Source organism: Crinia signifera, chromosome 9 (assembly GCF_055691185.1).
Source record: "Crinia signifera chromosome 9, ASM5569118v1, whole genome shotgun sequence".
Taxonomy (NCBI): domain Eukaryota; kingdom Metazoa; phylum Chordata; class Amphibia; order Anura; family Myobatrachidae; genus Crinia; species Crinia signifera.
In genome coordinates, this window is record NC_139225.1 from 155424346 (window position 1) to 155440935 (window position 16590).

General features: G+C 48.9%; 1 protein-coding gene and 1 long non-coding RNA gene across 2 annotated transcripts in view; one reads left to right on the forward strand and one right to left on the reverse strand.

Annotated features, from left to right (window-relative positions):
- The window catches only part of LOC146036361 (protein diaphanous homolog 2-like), a 218367-nt gene that overhangs the window by 117892 nt on the left and 83885 nt on the right, over positions 1-16590 (forward strand). The window lies entirely within an intron of this gene.
- Positions 14030-16590, reverse strand: part of LOC146036772 (uncharacterized) — a 53407-nt gene continuing 50846 nt past the window's right edge. Inside the window, exon 3 of the long non-coding RNA XR_014460955.1 lies at positions 14030-14184. This is a non-coding gene — a long non-coding RNA (uncharacterized LOC146036772). The remainder of the gene's footprint in view (positions 14185-16590) is intronic.

Sequence of the window (16590 nt, forward strand, 5' to 3'; positions counted from 1 at the left end):
GCATAAATTGTTGAATAAGTAGCCTATCGCGTCATCCCATCTTACCCGCATCAATGCTCATTTTTTTTTGGTTCTCCTTATGTGACCAATGTCCGTCCCACCAAGGGGCCTGTGTCTATTTATGTAGGATGATTCCATTATTGCCGTAACCTCAGCTCCATCTAGTTCATATCTTCCATTCTGCATTTCACGTTCGCCTTTGCTGACCTTAATTTTCCATATCTTAAGGGGCAGCCATTCCCGCCAAGTTCCTCATCCGTCGGGGGAAAAATCTCACTTCAATTAGATTTTTCAATATTTCTTTAAAGGTCTTTCATTCTTTCCTGATCAGCCAATATGTCCTCTTTCCTCTTCCTCTGTATCATACCCTTCGGGATCTTAGGGACCGGTGACCAATGGGAACAAATGTAATGTAATCTCTGTTCTACTCAGTGACTGTCTGCTGAGACCTTTACTCAATCATATCACATTAGATTGGATTTATGTATATTCTGTTTTTATATACTGTGTATAGTGGAGAGTTCCGACCATTAGAATTAACGTCTGGTACAGAGCTCGCGTCAGTGTGGTTATGTCGTACATAGAATGTGGGGACAGAGGATCCCGAAACAATACACAAAATAAAACGAGATAAAGAGAATTAGGGAAACATATGTATTAGAATATTTATTTTTGCTAAATAGAACCCATCCGGCACTCTGGCGAAGAGACACTTTATTCAGACTGTACGGCATCTTCACGCCAAGCAGGTATTGTCTTATTGTTGCATTAATTATGCAATATGGTTGTTCCAGCTTCCTCTCCTGCTGTATTGTAGCCTATGGTTAATATTTCATATCAATGTGAGACAACTTCAATGGATATTATTAAAGGAAAATGTGCAGAGAAACACGTAAACTGTAACTGCACAACACCGTGTGCTCCCGTCATACTGATCTACTCCCCCCAGCAGTGCGGGATATTAGTGTACGGGGCTGGATCCCGGGTAATATCAGGTGACACAGTCCGGGATAGTAGTGTACGGGGCCGAATCCGGGGTAATATCAGGTGACACAGTGCGGGATAGTAGTGACAACGCCGTATGTGGAAGTGCTTGATACGGTATATAGCCCTAAAACGTATACAGATTAACTATATCTTTAGAAATGCCGGTAGCCACCGGTGAGTTATAGCCTCTCACCCGGTATGCAGGCGGTGTATTATCGTTCAGGCCTAATTCTCAACGGTGTCCTTATGGGTATTTCATAACGGGCTCACCTCCTATTAATTGCTTGAGGAATAGGCTTTGATGGCAGGGAGGGAATGGGATGAACGAGAAGGAGGGGATTAAATTGGAGCGGGATTGGTGAGTGGACAGATTAATCTGAGGAGTTGGATTGTTACTCGTGCTATTAAGCAATGGCAGATCCAGGGGAGGGACAGCAGCACAGTTCAAAATTCAAATAGAGGAGCCACACCAACTGCCATTCCAACCTGACTCTCTGGCAGTTGGATTTTACTCTATTTGAATTTCTGTGCTGCAGTCACCTCCCCCCACCCAGGAGTAGTCAACCTGAAAGGCTACATATGCCAATATGCCCCTAGTGTTCCTTCTAGCACCCTGCTCATTTCAACACCCATGCAGTTCCTCTTTCCTGCCTGAGGTGTCACAATCTGCTTTCTTACTTATAGCACACTCTGGTCTGTTTCTCAGCACTGAGACACAGACCTGCATGTGTAGCTCTGGTGACAGTTTTGTAAGCTGCATTTTTTGTTGACACATTTCACTTTCTTACTTTATTATATTTCTTGGCAAAGCAAAATACAGGTTCCCTTGGTCATGCAGCGAGTATATTCCCCTTTATACACCCGGAGTGTGGACCCAGCAGGGTATCGATTAAATTATTGCCTCTTCTTGATCGTTGCCTCGCACGTGTCAGTTTGGATGTATACAATTCTGTGCGCCATGGCTGCTAATTCATTTTCTGCCTGGGCTTCATCCTCATCCATTAACATTCCGTGACTCCCGTCAATACTCATCTGACCAGAACCATCTTCATCATCGTCAACGCTTGACGGTGAATTGACGGTTTATTGGAGTGGGCGGCAGTTCGTTAACCGCGGTTACACTTATTATCCTGCTGCATAACTGCTCCAGCAAACAAATAATGTATAATACATCAGTAATGTCACCGTAATCCCCACCGGCAACCCTGGGCGGCTCACGGAAGGGACGCAGAATGTATGGAAATGCTCTCCAGGATTAGCCAATGTATCTGGAAGCATAATATACAGATGGGGCAGATTTATCATTGCTCAGAGTGAGAGAGAGATAAAGTACCGTCCAATCAGATTGAAACTGTCTGCCCCATAGTCACCAGTGGCGGGGTCTTGTTCAGTGTAGACGTTACGCTCATGATCGTGCTAATGACATACAAATGGCGGCGCGGCACGGCACAGCTTTCCATCTAGCCGATATGCACGCCGCATTGCCTCAAATGGGGCACGCGAGCGTCTCACACACACGCACATTCCATTCTCACGAAACGGCGACACGGAAAGCTGTGGGGCGCTGCCGGGTCGGACTGAGACAGAGGGTGACCCAGGTTTAACCCTTCTTAGAGTCTGGTTTGAACTGCCTGGTTGGTCAATTCCGTACAGAAAACGATTGGTCAGAACAATCCGAGCAGGGGGTGGAGAGGGGCGTGAAGGGCTGTTTGGGTGCATTACCATATGCGTTTGCCCCGCGTTTCATGGGCGTTCCCATGAAAACGCTGGGCATGCGTATGGTAATCCGGCCGTGCTGCACGTGTGGGGGGCGGACAGCTGACATAGCCGGATGCCAGCTGCCTACCCATATCCCTTCTTTTGCATGGAGAGATGTCCAAGTGGTCTGGAGCACTCGGTGCTGCCTGACCCCTCGGTCCATCATTCGATGGTCGGCAACCATCGGAGGATGGGGGAGGTTCCCACAGATGGGGGAGGTGTTTACATGAAACATCCACTCGCGGTCCGTTCGCTCTGCGTTTTACCGCATTCGGACGGTGTGAGCGATCCGTACGGTAGGCGGGGCTAAGAACACTCGGTGACCTTCTGAAAATATGCATCCATCCGAGTCAACTAGAATAAGGGCCTAAGAGGGGTGGCTAAGGGGTTTTGAACCAATTCATTCCTTTTTTACCCAAAAATAGGGATTCTCCCCAATTTTTAACCTGCGCAGAGCAGGTGAAAAGAAGTTTTTTCCCATGTTCGCAGATATGTCAGTCTTGATTGACCTATATTTGCGGCGTCCGGCTCCGAGAATGGGGCGGGCACTGACATCATGCACCTGGAAGCATCGGCTTGCCTGCTTATGCATTTGGATGCCCATTTTTTTTTTGTGGGCACTCCCAGGAAACCCTGGGTGTCCCCATGTGACAGCGTCCACCCGCCCCCCCCCCCCCCGCGCACTCCTCTGCGACTGTGCATGTCAATACAGCGGCCCTCCACATGCTTATACGAGAATACATCTGATTGTTATGGAATCGGGCCCTTTGCGAGGTGTTCTGATGACCTTGCGGCTGTATATAAATAAAGAATAATTGAAATAATAATATTTCAGAAAAAAAAATAAAAAAATAATGTGGCCTATATGTAGGTGAGACACGTAGCTGTGCGGATAATTCCTCCCGTAGGGAAGCGGCGTGTTATAAACGTACGTAGAAAACTTTCTTCCGTGCAAAGTATTCATTGTGCTGAATAACTGCAAAGTCCTCGGAATGTAGCCGGGAATATCAGGGGGATAAATCACAGCGATCCCCTGCTGGGACATCCCTGGAGCATGCCGGACCATCTTGGCACTGCGCTCTCTCAGGCTCCGCTGACACCGGCTTCTGTTTGCCACTTATCGCTGGACGTGCGCAGTTTTAATGCTTGAGGGCTCATTAGGTTCACCAACAAAAGATGTCACTCATCACAGGCTGCTGGGGGAATAAGGATGGTTAGCGAGATAGTGAGGGGCCTCCAGCATCAGCCCCCCACTGTCACAGCTGCTGAGACACACCACAGGGAAATCTTCATCTCTGGCGGACAGAAGGAGATATTCACTGGGCTCTATCTTTCATTCTTTCAGCCGGATGACGGTTCCGATGACCTTGATGTAACGCAAAACGGCTTTATTTTCTGTGCTGCTTAAACGCTTAGTAGCAGCTATAAAATCATTACAGTAGATACTATGGCTTTCTATACGTGACGGGAACGGTAATGAGGTCATTATATTTCTCACATGGTAATTTATAGTAGTATTATAATCCTACGGATGGAACGGTACAAATTTGAGGGGTGAATTAGCATTCTGATTTGTTATTCATGTCAGCCGACGCGTTACATGCCACGGAATGCACTTGCGGTCTCCTGGACTGGGTCGCAGAGCGCAATGACGGGCCCAGGTGGTGGGGGAGCAGTGTCCAAATCATGGGGAGTGCCCCCCTTCCCCCCATCACATTCTTCCCAATCGTACAGCCCAGCTGGCCCAGGCCTTTCTAACACAAGCCCATGCATGGGTGGGTGACAGTCGGGATCCCGACAGTCATTTACCCGACATTGGGATCCCGACTGTCAAAACTCCGACAGAGGGTTGCCCGACGGCCACCTGCTATTCTCCCTCGTGGGGAGCCACCGTGCCCGTAAGGGGTTTTGTTTCACTCACCATGCTGTCTGAGTCTGGGCAGTCGGGATCCCGATGTCGGGCTAATGACTGTCAGGATCCCGACTGTCGGTAAACTATACCACACCCGCATGGGTAAGAAGTTCCCGGCACCTCTCTTTGGGCTAAATTTACTAAGATGGGAGTTCTACTGAAGCTCCTCAAGTCTGGGGGTCGGGTAACTCGTTTTTCCTACCTGTGGTTCTCCAAGTCCCTGCATGAGGCATGAGGGCTTGCTGGGACTTGTAGTTCAACAGCACAACCCAATGTTAATTTTATTCATCTTTTTTTTTTACACCAAAAAATCAGCCATGCACCCACAGCCCAGGGGTGCTGGAGACAGCTGCAGGCTTTAGCTCTGGACGGGTGAAGCCATTAGAATTAACGTCTGGTACAGAGCTCGCGTCAGTGTGGTTATGTCGTACATAGAATGTGGGGACAGAGGATCCAAAAACAATACACAAAATAAAACGAGATACAGAGAATTAGGGAAACATATGTATTAGAATATTTATTTTTGCTGACTAGAACCCATCCGGCACTCTGGCGAAGAGACACTTTATTCAGACTGTACGGCATCTTCACGCCAAGCAGGTATTGTCTTATTGTTGCATTAATTATGCAATATGGTTGTTCCAGCTTCCTCTCCTGCTGTATTGTAGTCTATGGTTAATATTTCATATCAATGTGAGACAACTTCAATGGATATTATTAAAGGAAAATGTGCAGAGAAACACGTAAACTGTAACGGCACAACACCGTGTGCTCCCGTCATACTGATCTACTCCCCCCAGCAGTGCAAGATAGTAGTGTACGGGGCCGGATCCCAGGTAATATCAGGTGACAGTGCGGGATAGTAGTGTAAGGTGCTGGATCTCGGGTAATATGAGGTGAAGCAGTGTGGGATAGTAGTGTAGGGTGCTGGATCCCGGGTAATATCAGGTGACCTAGTGCGGGATAGTAGTGTACGTGGCTGGATCCCAGGTAATATCAGGTGACACAGTGCGGGATAGTAGTGTACGGGGCCGGATCCCAGGTAATATCAGGTGACACAGTGCGGGATAGTAGTGTACGGTGCTGGATCCCAGGTAATATCAGGTGACACAGTGCGGGATAGTAGTGTACGGGGCCGGATCCCAGGTAATATCAGGTGACACAGTCCGGGATAGTAGTGTACGGGCCGGATCCCGGGTAATATCAGGTGACGCAGTGCGGGATAGTTGTGTACGGTGCTGGATCTCGGGTAATTTCAGGTGACGCAGTGCGGGATAGTAGCGTACGGTGCTGGATCTCGGGTAATATCAGGTGGCACAGTCCAGGATAGTAGTGTACGGGGCCGGATCCCAGGTAATATCAGGTGACACAGTCCGGGATAGTAGTGTACGGGGCCGGATCCCGGGTAATATCAGGTGACACAGTCCGGGATAGTAGTGTACGGGGATGGATCCCAGGTAATATCAGGTGACGCAGTGCGGGATAGTAGTGTACGGAGCCGGATCTCAGGTAATATCAGGTGACGCAGTGCGGGATAGTAGTGTACGGGGCCGGATCCCGGGTAATATCAGGTGACACGGTGCGGGATAGTAGTGTACAGGGCTGGATCCTGGGTAATATCAGGTGACGCAGTGTGGGATAGTAGTGTACGGGGCCGGATCCCAGGTAATGTCAGGTGACGCAGTGTGGGATAGTAGTGTACGGGGCTGAATCCCAGGTAATGTCAGGTGACGCAGTGTGGGATAGTAGTGTACGGGGCCGGATCCCGTGTAATATCAGGTGACGCAGTGCGGGATAGTAGTGTACGGTGCTAGATACCGGGTAATATCAGGTGACGCAGTGCGGGATAGTAGTGTACGGGGCCGGATCCCAGGTAATATCAGCTGAAGCAGTGCGGGATAGTAGTGTACGGTGCTGGATCTCGGGTAATATCAGGTGACACAGTGCGGGATAGTAGTGCACAGTGCTGGATCCCAGGTAATATCAGGTGACGCAGTGCGGGATAGTAGTGTACGGTCCTGGATCCCAGGTAATATCAGGTGACGCAGTGTGGGATAGTAGTGCACAGAGCTGTATCCCAGGTAATATCAGGTGACACGGTGCGGGATAGTAGTGTACGGAGCGGGATCCCAGGTAATATCAGGTGACGCAGTGCGGGATAGTAGTGTACGGGGCCGGATCCCAGGTAATATCAGCTGAAGCAGTGCGGGATAGTAGTGTACGGTGCTGGATCCCGGGTAATATCAGGTGACACAATGCGGGATAGTAGTGTACAGGGCTGGATCCTGGGTAATATCAGGTGACGCAGTGTGGGATAGTAGTGTCCGTAGCGGGATCCCAGGTAATATCAGGTGACACAGTGTGGGGTAGTAGTGTACAGGGCGGGATCCCAGGTAATATCAGGTGATGCAGTGCGGGATAGTAGTGTACGGGGCCGGATCCCAGGTAATATCAGGTGACACAGTGCCGGATAGTAGTGTACGGTGCTGGATCCCGGGTAACATCAGGTGACACAGTGCGGGATAGTAGTGTACAGGGCTGGATCCCGGGTAATGTCAGGTGACACAGTGCGGGATAGTAGTGTACAGGGCGGGATCCCAGGTAATATCAGGTGGCGCAGTGCGGGATAGTAGTGTACGAAGCGGGATCCCGGGTAATATCAGGTGACGCAGTGAGGGATAGTAGTGTACAGTCCTGGATCCCAGGTAATATCAGGTGACGCAGTGCGGGATAGTAGTGTACGGGGCCGGATCCCATGTAATAGCAGGTGACGCAGTGAGGGATAGTAGTGTACGGGGCCGGATCCCAGGTAATATCAGGTGACGCAGTGCGGGATAGTAGTGTACGGGGCCGGATCCCATGTAATAGCAGGTGACGCAGTGAGGGATAGTAGTGTACGGTGCTGGATCCCAGGTAATATCAGGTGACGCAGTGCGGGATAGTAGTGTACGGAGCCGGATCTCAGGTAATATCAGGTGACGCAGTGCGTGATAGTAGTGTACGGGGCCGGATCCCAGGTAATATCAGGTGACGCAGTGAGGGATAGTAGTGTACAGTCCTGGATCCCAGGTAATATCAGGTGACGCAGTGCGGGATAGTAGTGTACGGGGCCGGATCCCATGTAATAGCAGGTGACGCAGTGAGGGATAGTAGTGTACGGTGCTGGATCCCAGGTAATATCAGGTGACGCAGTGCGGGATAGTAGTGTACGGAGCCGGATCTCAGGTAATATCAGGTGACGCAGTGCGTGATAGTAGTGTACGGGGCCGGATCCCAGGTAATATCAGGTGACGCAGTGCGGGATAGTAGTGTACGGGGCCGGATCCCATGTAATAGCAGGTGACGCAGTGAGGGATAGTAGTGTACAGTCCTGGATCCCAGGTAATATCAGGTGACGCAGTGCGGGATAGTAGTGTACGGGGCCGGATCCCAGGTAATATCAGGTGACGCAGTGTGGGATAGTAGTGTACGGAGCCGGATCCCAGGTAATATCAGGTGACGCAGTGCAGGATAGTAGTGTACGGGGCCGAATCCCAGGTAATATCAGGTGACGCAGTGTGGGATAGTAGTGTACGGAGCCGGATCCCAGGTAATATCAGGTGACGCAGTGCGGGATAGTAGTGTACGGGGCCGGATCCCAGGTAATATCAGGTGGCGCATTGCGGGATAGTAGTGTACAGGGCTGGATCCCAGGTAATATCAGGTGACGCAGTGCAGGATAGTAGAGTACGGGGCCGGATCCCAGGTAATATCAGGTGACGCAGTGTGGGATAGTAGTGTACGGGGCCGGATCCCAGGTAATATCAGGTGACGCAGTGCGGGATAGTAGTGTACGGAGCCGGATCTCAGGTAATATCAGGTGACGCAGTGTAGGATAGTAGTGTACGGGGCCGGATCCCAGGTAATATCAGGTGACGCAGTGCAGGATAGTAGTGTACGGGGCCGGATCCCAGGTAATATCAGGTGACGCAGTGCAGGATAGTAGTGTACAGTACTGGATCCCAGGTAATATCAGGTGACGCAGTGTGGGATAGTAGTGTACGGGGCCGGATCCCAGGTAATATCAGGTGACGCAGTGCGGGATAGTAGTGTACGGGGCCGGATCCCAGGTAATATCAGGTGACGCAGTGCGGGATAGTAGTGTACGGGGCCGGATCCCAGGTAATATCAGGTGACGCAGTGCGGGATAGTAGTGTACGGAGCCGGATCTCAGGTAATATCAGGTGACGCAGTGTGGGATAGTAGTGTACGGGGCCGGATCCCAGGTAATATCAGGTGACGCAGTGCGGGATAGTAGTGTACGGGGCCGGATCCCAGGTAATATCAGGTGACGCAGTGCGGGATAGTAGTGTACGGAGCCGGATCCCAGGTAATATCTGGTGACGCAGTGCGGGATAGTAGTGTACGGTCCTGGATCCCAGGTAATATCCGGTGACGCAGTGTGGGATAGTAGTGTACGGGGCCGGATCCCAGGTAATATCAGGTGACGCAGTGCGGGATAGTAGTGTATGGAGGTAATATATGTGCAGTCAGTGACAAGCACTGACTGAATCGTTCCTCAAACACACAGAAGTTTCATTGTTTATTCCCCAGCGCACGCCGTCCCTGCCTACTGCGCACTGGCGCGCTCCCTCTCTCCCAGCGCCTAATTGCTTTTGGCAGAGGAAGAGATTTCCCAAGAACGACCGGCAAACGCTGTCATTCACGCCGCAGAGTCCTATGAAGTAGTGATTCAGTGGGAACAGCACACACACCAAAGCCTGTCTCATCCTGCGCCAGATCCACAGCACAGGACTGCATCTCGTTACCACTAGCATTACATCCTGCACCTCTCATTTGTTTGCTCGTTAAGCTTTTAATGTTTGCCTGTCGCTTCTAAATACTGCATATGCATCTATGCTATAGCCTGCATGCTCATTAACCGAGCGGCGGTAATGTGCATCACTGTCTGGGAGTGACAGATCCACGTCTGCAGCCATAAATGTATCTGTCTCTGGTATATACACTTCCTATAGAGCGGAAGGGAAAACACAACTCTCTCTCTCTGTGTTGGACAACAATAAACATTGTGTTTTCATGCATTCATTAGAGCAGTTAAATAATTAGCAAATACACGGAAAATGACTATTTCCGAAAATGCAGCCTAGATTTTCCAAATCATTTGTTGCTGAATGGACCATTTGGAAGCTAATTATTCCAGTTCTATTTCCACTCCTGTTTACTAGGTTGTGTGTGAGTGATGTGCGTTGGATAGATTGCAGTTCCATTACGGCTCCGAGTGACTGCAGTTATTTCGCCGCCTTCTTGCTGGAAGAGGGGAGAACAGAAATGAAATGTTCTGCGGGTAGAGAAGTGGAATCCGGCTGTTGAGCGGTGGGGCGCAGCCTGTGGCTCCTCCAGATGTGCAAATACAAATTTCGGTACTTGTGTACTAGCACGGCGCCCCGATAATTAGTCGCCCGATTTTTTAATCAAATCGCATCGCATGCCATACACCCGATGGCATGCGATGCGACGCGATTTTAACTCATATTCGATATTAAATTGTATAAGCACCCTAATGGGTGCTTACAATGCTTAAATGCACCCCCACGCCACCCCCCAAGTATAAACGTGAACCCGAAGCATGGTGAGCGGCGGCGGTATGCGTCCATGACCTTTTCATACCCCCACTATCCACGTCGGCGTGGCGCTGAGAATAGAAAGTGTGGCGAGCGCAGCTAGGCGAGCGAATGCGGATACCTGTGAAGCCCGCGAGGGGACGCAGATACCTGTGAAGGTATCCGCGTCCCCTCGCGGGGCTCGCTGCGCTCTCCACACTTTCTATTCTCAACTCTGCGCTGACGTGGATAGTGGGGGTATGAAAAGGTTGTAGGACGCGTACCGCCGCCCCTCGCGGGCTCGCTACGCTCGCCACGCTTCGGGTTCACGTTTATACTTGGGGGTGGCGTGGGGGTGCATTTAACCATTGTAATCACCCATTGGGGTGCTTATACAATTTATAATCGCATTGCATCACATTGTATGCCATTGTACAACATCGGCCAATATCGCGTCGCATCGCATGCGATATGGTCTGCGATGCGATGGGCGCCGTGCTAGTACACTAGTACCCAAATTTCATTACCTCTTTGCACATTTGGGGCCTGTTTACAATTCACTTTGGTAAAAGAAAATTCTCTCTCTAGCAGACAAAACCATGTGCACTGCAGGTGGGGCAGATGTAACGTGTGAAGAGAAAGTAAGTTTTTTTGTTTCTGTGCAGGGTAAATAGCGTTATCTGGGGATGTAACAATTTCTGGGGTGTTTCTGGGCTCCTCTGGGGGAGGAGTGAATGGTAGGGTATCAAATACCACCTGTCGCCCCCCCAAAAATGTCAACCTTCCCATTGTCGACCTAATGCTTGTGTCGAACTTCCAACCCTGTCGACCTTATTTATATTGGCCTATTTCATGTGTTGACCTAATGTACGTCGACTTTCCTAGTGTCAACCTAGCGATTGTATCCCATTAGGGGGTGCAGTCAAGGGCTCACTCTTACGTATAGTCAAGGACAACCCCCTCCCCCCTCCCTCCCCCCTCCCCCTCCCCCCTCCCTCCCCCCTCCCCCTCCCCCTCCTCATTTGCAGGAAACCGCCCTCTGATCACTTTGAAATAACAGGGTCGGTGAGACACGGGGGATGATGGGGCGTGGCTTACGTTAAGAGGCGTGGTCACTACATATTGGGGCGTGGCTATTCTTTCCCTGCACTCCCCCGCCCCCAGACCAGGATACTTTTACCAAACCCCCTTCTGATGCACCTGTGAAATAAACAAAGGTTAACACAATACATGTAGTTCTGCAAATAATAAGCTGGACGTCATCGTTCGAATGGTGGTCAGACATTGATCCGGCAGAACAAGAGGTTTCCTGAGCGACCCCAATTCGGAGGTATTGTTTTGCACTTAATAGAGAAAGCTAATAGAGGAAGCTGCACCAGTTGCATTTTTGTGGATAAAACACAATTTTTTACATTTAGACACAATGGGGGGGGGGGGGGGGGGTGTTGATGGTGACAGTCTACAGCAGAGTAAGACGCCTCAGGCGCTGCGATAAAGCAACTTTTCATTCTGCAAAAATAAACGGGGCAAAAAGGTCACCGCGGAGACTTTAACAGCCGTAGTGACCACCGCTTCATTCTTATTCTGTGACTTTCACTCAGCAGAAGGTGAAGCCTTTCCTCAGATCACCCGGCATTGCCATTGCAGACAGCAGGGGGAAGCTTGTGACCAGATTGTCAGAGTACTAAGAAGCAGCAGCAGCAGCATCTCTGAGGAGGGGACAGAGGGAGCGGGGGGGGGGGGGGGGGGGGGGGGCTGTAAGATTTACATCGCCAGTGACAAATCAAAGCTGAAAGTTAGCTTTGCCCGTTGTCAGTCATCGCCATTCATATTTAGAAAGCCGACTGCTGTGATAATTGATTTGATGGTCCGGCTTAAGGAGAAGCACTTCTGGGCTTAGTAGGCCGCAGAGATGCCAAGGAAAAAGCAAAAGGTGGGAATGAAATAATGTTGTACTTTCTCCTCGGGGGCATCTGGCCCACTTCTTGCCGAGCGGAGAAAGCTGCTGTCTGCACAGGAGGGGAAATACAAAAATAAATCCGCAGGAACGGCGTAATAAATGCAAAAAAGACAATGACGGCGGAGAGTATCCGTTTCCCGATGATAAATAGCCGTACAGGAATAGACAGCCGGTGTACATATCTGACCAGGGGGCTATAGAGGCTGCTGTGGAAATAATCGGACTTTGGGTATGTGCAGGGTAAATACTGGCTGCTTTATTTTTACACTGCAATTTAGATTTCAGTTTGAACGCACCCCACCTAAATCTAACTCTCTCCGCACCTTTTGCATCTGCCCCACCTGCAGTGCAGGAGCCCTGCCATTGGGTCTTAGTCAGGCTCCTTGTCTCCAGGTTTTTCCACCACAGGAAAGCTGCAGATACTTACTGTATGATCTCAAGGCCCTTGAATTTTTGCAATACATTGTGGATGAGGTGGCGGCGGCGTGGGCGTGAATTTGACGGGGCGGCATTTACCAGCGAATATATGCAGCCTAGTGAGCAGGTCTGAATCAGGCCCCAAATTCCCCATTTGAAAGTGAAAGCAATTTTTGCAGGGACACTGATCTGTTTCAGATTTGCTGGATATGGGGAGAGGGAGCTGTGAAGACCTTATTCTGGTCCATTCGCAGCCACAGGGACTGATGTTTGGCGCAGCGGCATTTCTGCACATGTGCATACGCCGGGTGCGTGCATAATCCGCCCATGACGTCGGCTGCCCACCCACTTCCTCCCGAGGGTGCACACACATCTAAATGACCTGAGAGTCACTTAGATCTGCGCGCACGTTCCACATCATTCGATGGTCGGCGACCATCGAATGATGTGGGTGTTGCCCCACAGGCTGCGAGGGGGGGGGGGGGGGGCGACGTACCACTATTTGCAGGGCGGGTTCTGGTTGACTCGCAAGGGTGCAAATTCACATCCGGGATGTAACTTCGCCCTAGTTCGGAGGCCTGTAGGATGCCAAGCAGGCCGGAATTTTTTTATTAAAGGGGCAATCACTTACAAGACTTGACCATGCCTTGTAAGTGATTGCCCCTTTAAAAAATTGTGAGTTCGGCCAGCATCCCGTATGACCACAGAAGTCAGGCAGCATTACATCCCACCCCACGTGTTTTGGGGGCAAGTGATTGCATAGCATTGTGATTAACACCGGTCTGGGCAGCACAGCTCTGTGCTGCCCGGACACAGGTGAGGCGGGGGGTCGACGCGAGGCGGCGGGGGTCCGTTCGAGGTGGTGTGGGTGCGTTAATCAGGCAATAATACGAGCAGGGAACATAATGTAAGTATTTGCCCTCTCGCATCTGTACTCAAATCTCCACTGAATGACGACTAGTTAGCTCATTAAAACCATATTCATTAAAGTAATTTGCCCCAAAACATCAATCATTTCGTTAATAGTGTCACTCGGCCACAGCTCCCCGCAATATATCTCTGGCCTTCTGGTGAGAGATACTTGATCTACTTTTCGTTATTCATTTCCTCCCCCCTACCACAAGTCATTTCGGAATGTGAGAGATCTGTTTTTTGACAATGCAATATTTAATTGTGTTTTGTACAGTGCGGGCGATTTACATTAAAATATAATCCGATGGCGCTGTAAATTCATTATGGTAATACAAAACGAGGGCAGCCATGCTGAAAATAAAAGACTTTATACAACATTTAAAGCTCAAGTGTAGTTCCCAGCCTTGTGTTTAGCCGGAATAATATATCACTGAATCCTTGGAGAACTAATTATGTTGTTTCAGATGAATTACAAATGCATCATTTAGCTATATTATCACTATGAATGTGTCATTTACAATAAATCAAAAAGCACAAAACAGAGGAATAGTCTAGAAGTCATCACTGGTGTTTCCAAAGTAGTTTATTAGAGCTTGTTGAAGTGTCTAGCTGGGCCACAGACAGCGTCCTGTGTAGTCCTGTAATACAGAAAAGGGATTATCTTCCAGTTTGGCCATCTAGAACAATGTTTTGCAATATCCAAAATGCATATGTGGTCCATGCTGCAAGTTTTCTTCTGTCTAATCTCAGAATCGTGACCCTAATATGACCCAAGTCAACATTCATTAAGTCAACAAATTGAAATGGTCAACGTCACTTCAACATTTACCTTCCATGTAGACTAAGATTGGGAACATTAAAAAAAAATTAAACTAAAAAACCCCAAGAAAAACTTATCAAATATTTCCATGTCGGCCTTTTCCACCTTTTATACTTGTCACCCATTTAAGGTGTCTTCCACCAACTGACTGTCTTCACAATGATGCCATATCCATGTCTTGTACAGAACTCCTAGGCCAAAGATTATTTATTGGGAAATGATGCCAATATTTTGAAATAGTAAATGATGCCAACTTGTCATCCTTAAGGTGCATACAAACTGTACAATTTTTTGGACCAATTTCATTGAAAGACATTTCCCTTTAACCCAGTGTCCTGAACGAAAGATGTTGACGAAAGATATGGACGACAGACGAAAGCCGAAAGATCTAGCTACAAAAATATATCCAAATTTGAAAGATACCCAAATTGCGCTGCATGCACAGTTGATGAACAACCTTGATGAACAGCTGGCGGGTCTGCGCATCATCATTCGTCGTTCGTCGCAAACGCACTGAAAGATATTTTGACCAATTTCATTCTGAATGGCCGAAATGAACGAAATTGGTCAAAAAAGTTGGTCCAAAAAATTGTACAGTGTATGTGCACCTTTAGGGTCAGTTATTTGGTGATGGCCGGGGTTGCCCTTCTGCTAGCAACATATTTTATTAACGGCAGCCACTGGCACTGGTTTATTCTATCACATGGTAGTTATGCCCTTGCATAGAAGCCAGCTAGGGCAGCACAGTAAGGCCACTGAGTTGGACCACAAATGATTTGGTCCTGGGCCACCAATTCGTGGCACCCATGGAAATGTCTTCTGGCACCAGTTTCGTAAGACCACTGACTTATATCTATGACTCTTCCCCAGTGAAATGGGCAGGGCCAGATTAATAACAAGGCACATGGAGCCACGCCACCGGGCCTCCACATAAAAACAGACCCATCACCATGACGACATGGTGATGGCCAGATGTCCATCCAGCTAGCCATACGGGCGGCCATGAATCAAGTATGGATGCTTGTATTTCTATTGTCCTCATAGAATGATGCAGTGTTTCTACTATTTGTGTTAGTGGGTACAAGGGGGCTAGTATAGGTGGTGTGCACAAGCCCACATGGCTCTGGCCACACCCATATACAGCTGACCACGCCCCCACATGGCACTGGCCACACCCACACATTACTGGTCACAGCTCCATCTCTTCTCACAACAGGCCAAGGATGAGTTTTAACCTCAGGCTCATTTGACCCTGAGGGCGGGCGCTACCCAATGATGCGCATTGCGTCGCAGCGGACCATCCAGAGGGGATTCCTAAAAATAGGCAGGTATGGGAGCATTTATGGAAAGTCTAGTATAACACTTTACACACAGGTTATCGTGGGATATTGCCCATTTCATAAAAGATGAAGAAGGTGGCTTGCCATGCTGGGACTTGTAGTTCCACAACAGCTGGGTAGCCACAGCTAACCTGAACCTACTGTATAGTGAGTTTGCTTAGAACGGCTGATCCTGGAACATAGCAGTGTGGAAGCTCCGCGCGTACAGTCATTTCCTTGTAAGACCATTATACGTAGAGATGATACACGATTAAACGATAAAAACACAGTATGATAGATATTCATTCATTGCTTAGTTGACCTATCAGTTGTCACCCTGCTCTGAGATGTACCATAAAAAGATGCCGTAATGACATTACCGGACTGCCCGGGACACAAACACTGGGGAAGAAATATGAGATTTTAGCCTCTGAATTAATGAGAGCACCAGCAATCCTAATTAGAAATCTGTCATAAAGGAGGAAGTTTTAGAAAGTGCGCCCCATCCCGTATAATGACACTCAGCCATATAAAGAAGATAAACCTTACAACTCAATTACCCAAATGTCAGAGACTCGTTCCAGCCTCACGTGAATCAGTTATGGGGGAAGAAAGAGACGTTTTTACGTTGAATGAGAGTAAAATAATAAAAGATAAAAGCCAATTTGTCTCATAATTTATAGATTACAGGGTGTCTCCCAACTGGCAGCGGCATCAAAGGAACGTTGCTTTGGCGTGGTCGCTGTAGAATTACACGCTAAATAATCGCACACGCATGAGCAGTTGGGGCACAAATATTCGGCATTAGTATTCGCGAATCCCAAATGGCGAAGGGCTGTGCGGATCGGTTAGCAAAGCGGGAAAAAAAAGCACTCAACTGGGCAAATCCCTGCTGCAATGCAGAT